This window comes from Plecotus auritus (genome assembly GCF_963455305.1).
Source record: "Plecotus auritus genome assembly, chromosome: 6".
Classification (NCBI taxonomy): Eukaryota; Metazoa; Chordata; class Mammalia; order Chiroptera; family Vespertilionidae; genus Plecotus; species Plecotus auritus.
In genome coordinates, this window is record NC_137773.1 from 41,375,325 (window position 1) to 41,383,041 (window position 7,717).

A 7,717-nucleotide genomic window follows, 5' to 3' on the forward strand; every position below is an offset into this window, starting at 1 on the left:
TTCAGCTGTCAGCCCTCAGAGGCAAATGGGGAGAGCCTATAAAAGACCCTCAAAGTTTTTGGTAGTGATCTCGCATGAAAGCAGGGATACTTTCTATATTTTCTCTTCTGATGTTCAGAATCTAGAGTTTGGGATCATTCATTCAGTCAGCAAATATTTACTGAACACACACTTTGTGCCAGGAAAAACAGACCAAGAATCCAGCCCTCATGGAGATTATATTCTGGTGGGGAGAGACAGATAATGATGGATAATGACCTGAACTATAAGGTGTGTTACTGATAATTGTATAGGACAGAAAGAGCAGAGGAAGATTCGGAATTTTGGGGTTGGAGAAGGTGGGATTAGTGAGTTGTAAGTGGTGGAGGACTGTTGGAGTTGGGGACTAGAGAGAATAAGCTGGAGAGATAGGAAGTGATCAGAGGGCGGGATGCCTGGAATTTAGGTCTTAACAGGATGAAAATGATTGATAATGACATGGTATAACAGGACATGACCATGGATGTGAATGGGCAAGATCTTTGAAACAGATGAGGTCAAGGAACTTCAGGCCAACGTATCAGCAGGATTATCTATACCAGTGGTCGGCAAACTCATTAGTCAACAGAGCCGCAGTTTGCCGACCATTGATCTATACGAACATTTAAATCACCAAGAATTGTTATGCGCAAGGTCAGAGGAAGTGAGTGACAGTTAACTGAGACCTCAAATTTTAGAAAATGAGGGAAAGGGACCTTGGTGGGTGGGAGGAGTGTGAGGACTGAAAGAGCAGACTTGGTGGTATGGGCCTCACGACATGCAGTTCAAAGCAGCTGTTTTGTATTTAGGGAGGATAAAGCAAGAATATTCTGAAATTAGCAAGAGGGCCAGGTCATCTTGGCTTCTTCCCTCTTCGTCTCTTGCACCTTCTGCAGTAGATCCTTCTAGGTAACTTTTTCAGAGTTCTATCGAGTTGTGGCTTCCTTATCTCCTACCCCTTTTTATCCTTGTCTACGTTAGGGCTCAGGGCTATCATTCTCACCCTGACTGCTAATGTTATTTCACATTATCCCAAACACAGGCCTTACTGTGAACTACACTGATTTCATTGTTGGGGATGCGGGGAGAGGGGACAGGCATCTGTATTTTTAAAGTTCTTGGGGGATTCTAATGGCCTGGCAAGTGAACATTGTCCTTTGAAAGGTTTGCATCTTGGAGGCCTAGGCAATGTTATGACGTGGGCCAAAGCTTCCTCACATCCTTGGAAAGATTCCTGACTCCAGAGGTTAAGATTAAGCCTCCTATTTTCCTGATGACAAAACTTCATCGTCATTAATTCTTTAAAAAATATATTTTTTATTGGAGATGGAGATGGGCAATGGGAAAAGGGAGTTTGTTAGAATCTGGGAAGAACAATACCAAATCAAGTAAAATGATGGAGTCTTCCCCAGAATGTCAGCAGGGCTTTGAAACCGCCACGAAGTGGACTCTGAGGCCAGCCCAGATTGCCTCTGGCCTCCCTTCCTGCCCTCTAAATGTGTGAACTGCATGGTCAGGCTCCGGGCCCTCCCTGCTGGTTTCTGCGTAGGAGTGCCGCTCGCACCGGGCTCACTCAGCACCTGCCTTTCATGATGTGAAAACTGCACCTCTGCCATGTGAGCATCACCTCACATTGTATAATTTTTCTCACCAAGTGGAAAAAAGCAGTTTCAGAACACGCATTCTGCCTCCTCTGGCCTCCTGGAACAAGGTGGGTAAAAGAAGGGGGTCATGGCGTTGGGGAGCCCTGGGGCAGATGCCCCTCCGAGGCTGCGACAGCCGCCCCGTGCTGTGCCTGCTGTATCCGTGCTCTGTCCTTGTCGTTTTGTGAATTTACTCGCTTTGTGTAAAAATGCTTGCCAACGTCCATGCGCTGGTCCTGGATCCTTCCTCGCAGGCCTGGGTCCTTTGCTGAGAGGCAGGAGTGGCTTGGAGCCTGTGCTGTATGTAAGTTCAGGTATCATCTTCACTTAGCCACCCTGTGTCCATTCCAGGGGACTCTGAGATGCCCGATCCAAGCCAGGACATCTGGGAGCAGTTAGATAACAGGGAACCATTTATAACTTGTTAGGAAAGACAGATTTTGGTGAGAGCAGCAGCCACAGATGTTCCTGAGTGCATCTGCCTTGGCCGAGCAGCTGCCCAGCTCCAGCCTAATGAGCATTAACTCCTGCTGGTCCTACACATATCAGGGGAAATAACAGAGCAGATAGTGCCCGTGGCTTCGCTCCCCGCCCCCTGTCCCCCATGTTCCTGTCTCCCTTTCCTCTTGCCATCATCCCACACTCTCCTCCCTCTTCTCCTTCTGCTCACAGTCCTCTGCACAGACCTCACAGGCAGGCACGCTCCCCTCACCCCCCTGACTCACATTCTCACCTCACCCACACAATCGCTCACTGTAGCTCCTTTGATGTCCATTTCTGCCCAGATGTCCTTGTTTTCAGCTTTGCCTCATTCCCAGCAGCACAGCCAATGGTCTGCAGGCCTCCAGAGTTCAAAGCAGCCACCAGCCATGGCTGACCTGTGACTCTCCCCAGGCTGTGTCTTGGGTCAGCTCTGGAGGAGCCTGCGATGGCATACGTCAATCCCGAGGCCCCAGCACAGGTCTCCAGGCAGCCCAAGTGTCTCCTTAGCCCACACAGCGTCTTCAAGCTCCTGTCGGGGCCACACTGTCTTTAGCAAATCAATTTAGTTGACGCTGAAAGTTAGGAACCAGCACTGTTTGCATCCCAGCTGGGCAGTTGATGGCTGGGTTGACTCCCCTTAGGTGGGGCATGTTCCCTGTTTGCTGCAGCCCCACTTCCACTCCATCAACTTCTGCCTCTTCACTTGCTCATGGCAGGTGCCAGCTCACAGGGCATCTGTGCTGGGCCCCTACTCCACAGCCCAGCCTGACAGAAATCCCAACCCCAACAGACACGCTATGCTGGTGGTTGTGAAAACCCCAAACACAGGGCAGCCCAGGGTCCCGGGCTGCTCCAGCTTCTCAGCACGATGCAAAGAGCATCTGCTCTGGAAACCAGCTCCCTAGGACTAAGTCTGAACTCAGCACTTGCTAATAGTTTAACTTTGGATGATTCACTACCTGCTAGGAGCTTACATTTTCTTCTTTATGAAATGTGGGTGTTATTGGAAACATTGTTGTGAAGATAAGGATATACTGCATATCTATGGACTGTGGGCCTGGCACAGGAAATGCCAGCTGCCATTATCTATCCCTCTCCTTTCTGGCCCACGCACATTCCTGAGTGCCAGTGGGGACACAGGCACACGTGTCAATAGGGGGGCATAGCCTGGCCAGTCACGGTGAAGCCAAACCAACTCCAGGCTGTTCCAGAGATTGCTGATTGCCCCACGGAGCTAGAGAGGTAGCAGTTCTTATCCTAGCAGATGTACCTGCAACCAAGACCCTGAAACTCACCAGCTGCTTTGTATCTGTGCTGTGCTGGTGGACCACGTCAGAGAGGGCAGGGTCTGGACCGGGCCAGGGGTTGTAGAGAAGGAAAGGAAGGCACCTATTTGAGAAACCTGCAAGGATTGGAATTGGTTGCTATGTAGAATATGCTGATTTTGTGTTCTGTCAACTTAGCTGCAATTACATTTCCCAGAACCTCCTTCTCTGTATGGTTCTGGTCAGGGGTGACCACGCAAGGCATGTATGTGGCTGTGATTTGGAAGGCAGAAGTAGAAGAGCAGCCCTCATGCCATCACTGACCTGCTGGTCACCCGGGCAGCGCCAGCCCACAGCTGCTCTAGCTCTCACCCGTCTCCTCCTTCAGCCTCCCCAAGTACTGGGCTGGCGCGTGAAGAGCTCAGACTTGGGGCTCCTGCCTCTCCTGCTGGTCACCAGGCTCAGATGCAGGGAGAGACAGGCATGAGTTCCAGGGTTTCCTTGTCGGCCCGAGCTTCTCCTTGTGATTCTAGGTTTTCCCCATTCTTCCTCACGTATGTCCATCTCTCCTTCCTGACTGTCAGCCCTCCTGAGAGAGCCTAGGCCCACCACCAGGTGGTCTGCTGGGATTCCCTGAGGTGGTTGCCACAAAGAGCCAACAACTTCCACAGACTCCCACTGGGCAGCTTCCACGGACTCCCACTGCAACTGCCTAGTAGGGATTTTTCTCTGATTTTCTCAGGCCTTTCCTTCCCTAGCTCCCCCCATAACTGTGGGAGGTCCGGTTCCTACGATGAATCCTTTAGTCCGTAATGTGCACAGTGTTTCTGCTTCCACACTGGAACCCTGACTGACACGGAGAGTAAAGGAAGCAAGGGAAGGTTCCCGGTCCCTGTCTTGGAAGAACGTGATGGATGGGTGTGAAGAATGTCCGAAGACAGCTAGACACATATCTAAAGCAAGGACTCCCCTAAAGGCTCTCAAAACAATGGAAGAAGCATTGGATTAATATAGAGAACCCAGAAGTCTAGGGCAGCTCTCACTCCAAGCCCACACTCACTTCATCAGGGCTTCCCTCTCAGGTCATAGATTCGCCTGCTTTACTCTGGTTGGGTGAAGAGGGTTATGTAGACGTGGACACATCCATCCCCACTGTCCTCAGAGAAAGAAGGCCAAAAGCATTTGTCCTAGAGCTAGATGAGTAGAACTTCTGTATAATCCATTGGCATATTGGCTTGATATTTTATTTGTCTTTCCACATGCCTATTACATGCAGCTTCAGCAATGCTAATAGAAGGAGAAGATTTGCATCACAGGGTGGCTTTCGAACCTAAGGAGACAAAATATGATGATGCATTTTGGGAGAAGGGGCTACAATGGAAGGAAGCTTTCACTGCCCTTTTGCTCCTTTTCTTGAAGGTAGAGAACATTACTAAGAAGAAATAGCTAATGCAACTGGAAATGTACGGCTTATTTTCAGGGTCCGTTTCTAAGGCCTGTCACGATGGCCTCCTTAGTTTTCTCCTCCTGCCCATCAGTTACACTGTCACCACAGTTACGCACTGCGTGGTGAGGAGGAGCGGGAGTGGAGAGAGATGTGCTAGGAAGAGTTGCTTTGCTTTGGGTTGAATCTATTATTGAAGCTCTGAGGCAAAACTAACAATTACCATGTGTGCTAAAGGTAGCTTTTTTCTGAATGGATGGGAAATGAACTTACAGTCTATAAGCATTTTCTAAATATGTAAGATAATGTATTATAACTTTGTTCCTAGAGTATCAGAAAATTGTTTCGTCAGCTGGTTGTTATCTGAGAATCCATAGTTCTTTGTTTTTAACCTAAGGAAAAGCTACAAAACCAGAGGGCAAATGAGTACACGCATGTCCATCAATCACAGAAGACTTTTTACAGCATTTTGGTGACACATGAACTGAGTTGAACTACTACTGAGAAAGGTAAAATCTTTCTATTATCTGACCACCTCTCCGCACCTTCCCTGCTGCCACACCCCCCTCCTATAGTTACAACATTCAGCAGCCACAGGAATACTTTTAAAACATGTCAGATCCTGTCACTTTCCTGCTCAAGTTCCCTAGTGGTTTGGTTTTCTCTCAGGGTAAGAACTTAGTCTTTGCAATGGCCACACCCACCGAGATGTGCCCCTATTAGACCTCTGACTTTCACTTGCCTCCAATACACTGGCCTCCTTGCTGTTCCTTGCATATACCACCACACTCCCACCCCAGGGCCTTTGCATGAGCTGTTCCCTTTGCTTAGAACAGTTGACCAACTTCCTCACATCAAGATTTTGTATAAAACTTACCTTCTCCATGAGGCCGCCATGACAGCCTTATCATATAGCAAATTTCTACCTGCCACCTCACTTTTCATCCCCCTTACTCTATTTTATTTCCATTGTAGTGATCAGTTTCTAATAGTCTATATAATTTACTTATATGCTGTGTATATCTTTGTGTCCTCCCCCTAACATGAAGCTCCATGGGGATCAGGTATCTTTGATTTTTTGTACATTGATATAACCAAAGTGCCCAGAAATGTGGCACATAGTAAGGGCTTGAACCTAGTTGTGGAGTTGAATTGATTGCTTACACTAGATAGTGCGGCTCAACAGCTGTAGTATATGGACTTTCTGGTCTATATTCAGAATCAGAAACAAATGTATAGGAAGATAAAGAAAGTTATCTGAGGTTGAAGTTATCTGTCACATATGACATGATACAAATCAGGATTTAAATGCTTGCAGCTTTTGTGTTCAGAGGCAACAGACACTATTTAATGTCACACCAAGGTCATAGAGACCTTGTCATCCTAACAATGATAGAAGAAGCCATCTAAAAATATCAAAAGAGGCAAACAAAGCATTTTTTAGAAGGACACTCGAGCATCTCTGGCATCTGAAATCGGTTACCCTTTATGGACAACATTTAACATTTAAGGATAATTCAGACATATCAGACGTTAATAGCTAGTGAAAGCTTCCAATGTGGTCAGCACAGCTTGAGTTGCTTTAAATCATTATATCCTCCCACAAGCTAGCAAGCACAGATACTATCATTTTGCAAATGAAGAAATGGAGATACAGAAATGCTATTCAACCTCCTCAGGGTCACACTGGTGGTCAATGGACTGACCTAAATCTGGCTGCCTCCTGAGATGTTTCTTTGATGAGCAGACACATGAGAAGAAAACTCGGAGTATTTTTGTTGGCCTATTAGTAGTTGCAACATGAGCACTCTCACTCTCTCTTCCCAACTCTTTCCCTCTTAAAGAGGAATCTGTGCTTTCAGAATGGTTCCTGGGCTTTCCTATAGGTAGATCTTCATAATAAAACTGATCAAAGATGAAAGCCTGCTTGTCTTGAGTGCATGGTGTAGTGTTTTGACAAGATCTTGAAGATAAATTGTGGAGCTAATTTGGTATCAAGGCAATATTAGGACAAATGGGAAAATGAGATTTTAAAGAAATTTAGCTAAGTGTTTTGAAAGTAGTCCCCCTACAACACATTCAGCAGAGACCATCATAAGGATTAAATAGTGTTAATGTACTTTTTGGTTGCCGGATGGTTATTTCTTTGAATGGAAGGCCATATGAGGTTGGGTTACCAAGTGGCTTGCCTGTATGCATTATGTGATGAAAGGGAGGAAAATCAATAAGTAGTTCCACCATCTCCCAAGCTTCGAATCCCAAAGTAATCAGATGCCTCCTCTATTAGCTATCTATTGCTACATAGCAAATCCCCCCCTCCTCCAAAATCTTAGTGACTAAAAACAATAAGCACAAACTATGTCTCTCAGTTTTACCCCCACAGGGACCTCCTTGTGAGACCTCTTGCATGGTGGCTGGCTTCCCACAGAGTGGGCAAACCAAGAGAGCAGGCAGAAGCTGCACTGTCTTTGTGACCTAGCCTTGGAAGTCACACGCCATTGTTCCACCATGCCCTGCTGGCCTCACAGGTCAGCTCCCATGTGAGAGGGATGTACCAAGCCATGCATACTGGGAGGTGAGGGTCACTGTGGGGAGCAGGTCACCTTAGAGACTGACAACCACTTGTCCCTTTCCCTTTCTCCCCAAATCCAAATGGTCCTTGAATACTGAGTGCCCTTCTTTATGGCTTTTCAATTTCTCAGTCTCCACTATTCAGCTCCCACATCCCATCTTGATTGTGTCCTGGATAATGTGATGGCCTCTTAATTGGCTTTCCTATCTCCAATCCAGCTCATATCTCTTTTTCCATGTCTGTTGTTCCTTTTCAACAGGGCTTGCTCTGTTACTGTAATTATGTACATTTC